Below are 1853 nucleotides of genomic sequence, written 5' to 3' on the forward strand. Positions count from 1 at the left end.
CTGTCTCAGATCAGACAGCCTGTCACTCATGTGCTTATGCATACACATATGCAAACTTTAAGCCTTTTATAAAATGTAAACACTGAGTTACATAATAACTCAGTTGTTATATAATAGTACCGTTGCCATGAAATATGGAATTACTACAACAGTTTTATGTAATAGGCTGTAGACATTTTTATTTCTGCTATAAAGTTGGGCATTTTACATGGGTGTCTTTGGGAAATGACTCGCTGTTGGAGCCACCTTCAAGTGTTCGTGCAAGGAACTGCGATTTTTGGCACTTTCAGAGGTTGCGGCTATATTGCAGTTAGAGGAGACTGAAAACAGACAAGCATGTGAACAACCCTCAAATAGCATCATTTGTTTAGTTTATCAGTTTACATGTTGTAATGTCTGCTGATGTTTATTGAAACGTTGGGCCTCACGATTATGAAATTATGTTTTTTTTGTTTTTTTTTTCCTCCAAACCACTTTGTTTTGTTGTCTGGCTTTCCCTTGTTGCTGATGAAAATACAGATAATGCAAAATTATCCATTTTGAGAAAGTTTTTTTAAACATGTTGTTCACAGAACCACTTTTTACATCAGGTATATCATGCACTTGACATTAAAATATAACCTTGCAAATACCTTTTAATGGCTGCATTAGTCAGTTACAATGGATAACAATGGTGACACATTTTTACAGCAGACAGTGTCATAACATCAGGAGAAATTTTCCAAATCACAGCTGCAGCATAATCCCACTGTTACCATTTAGTTTTTCACACTCATAACATTCGTTATTCAAATTTTATCATTACTGTCTAATTCCAAACACTTATTTGGTTCACCAGTGTCATTATGTTCAAGATTACAAATACAATGGATTCTGATGTCGTACATTGTTTTTTACATTCTAAGTAAAGTTGTTATTCCACTTTTAACTGAAAGAGACACTTAAATGATATTAACATCTTGGAACCATATATAACAAGAAGAAATTGATGGAGTTTTAAAGTAAAAAAGCATATGTGAAAGAAGTCACACTTACTTCATCAAACTGACAGCTGCAGAGTAAATTATCAAAGCAATGACTCATGTGAAGACATTTGCTGGCAAATAATTTTGCTGCTGAAAGTGATAAAATCATTGTTTGGAGTTTGACTTTCTTTCTATACACACACACACACACACACACACACACACACACACACACACACACACATATGTGTGTGTGTGTGTGTGTGTGTGTATAAAAACAGAGTCAGTGTGCTGGCTTCAGGCTGCGTTCATCTTCCTGCTGGGCTTCATATGAAAAGCAGATGCAAATTGCCGCATCAGAAGCTGCTGCAGCTCTCTGTCGTTATGGTGCCGTGTTGCCACGGTGTCGCCATGGGGACTCCGGGGTCACCAGTGATGAGGTCACATCCCGATGAGCCTCTTATGGGAGATGGCAGACATTAATCCACTTATCACTGGCCGGCACAAATACACAGGCGTGCATGCGCGAGCGAACACACACACACACACACACACACACACACACACAAAACACGGATAACCAAGCCTATGGGCTAAGAGAAGAGGACTTTCATTGAGAAGTTGTGTGGCTGGAGGTCGGAGATCTGACGTCTTTCTTCCATCTAACTATAGCACAGCATTCATTGGCTGTAGTGTCTTTAAAGGGACAGTTCACCCCAAAGTGAAAAATACATATTTTTCCTCTCACCTGTGGTGGTGGTAGTTATCAATCTAGATTGTTTTGGTGTGAGTTGCCAAGTGTTGGGCATATCAGCTGTAGAGATGTCTGCCTTCTCTCAAATGAAACTAATGAAACTAGATGGCACTCAGCTTGTGGTGCTCAAAGTG

This window comes from Plectropomus leopardus, chromosome 16 (assembly GCF_026936395.1).
Source record: "Plectropomus leopardus strain MGB_pleo_1.0 chromosome 16, ASM2693639v1, whole genome shotgun sequence".
In the NCBI taxonomy this organism is placed as follows: Eukaryota; Metazoa; Chordata; class Actinopteri; order Perciformes; family Serranidae; genus Plectropomus; species Plectropomus leopardus.